Below are 715 nucleotides of genomic sequence, written 5' to 3'. Positions count from 1 at the left end.
ATTTATTTTTCTGATTTTTAAGATTTATTTCATAGTTACATAGGAATTATTTATCAGACTTGAGATAAAGCTGCAATATTCATTATTTTAAAATCATAGCATTTTAGAAGAGAATCAAGTCTCCACGCTTAGGGGAGAGAACAAGGGCTTAGAAAGGGGGAATCCAAGGTTACGAGATGTTATCAAATACGTATCTCCTTTTGGTTTAGTTCAGTAATACATCTGTGCAGCACACGATGTTCTGCGCAAGGCTGTGCAGATGTCGTGGCCCCTTTTCACATCCTCTTTCCCTTCCATTCCTCCCCTCTTCTGCCTCCACCCACCTCTTGACCCAGCCCCCTTCTGGCGCATGCGCACTGAGCATGTTTAGGTCCCTTCTTTAGAGGGGGAGTCTGTGCAGAGTGCATTTTCATTGCTCTTTGTCACCCCTTACTTCTCCCCCCCCCTTGGTCACCTTCCCCTCTGAGAAAGACACATTTCCTCACTTCCTGTTATCTGTCTTTTCTTTTTTTTATTTTTTATTTTTTTTTATTTTTCAACAAATAATACACTGCATATATTCTACTTAGTGGTTAATTGCTGTACAAGATGCGGACTTGTGATCCTATTTACAAACACCGTTAGAACAAATCATTCTATTCATTAACAGAATGTAAATATATATCTATCCCAACCACTTTGAATACACAGATACAAAATGGACATTCATCTGTAT

The sequence above is a fragment of the Octodon degus genome, unplaced genomic scaffold (assembly GCF_000260255.1).
Source record: "Octodon degus isolate 3935 unplaced genomic scaffold, OctDeg1.0 scaffold00206, whole genome shotgun sequence".
NCBI lineage: Eukaryota > Metazoa > Chordata > Mammalia > Rodentia > Octodontidae > Octodon > Octodon degus.
The sequence above is the reverse complement of the archived record's forward strand: the minus strand, read 5'-3'. Positions refer to the sequence as shown.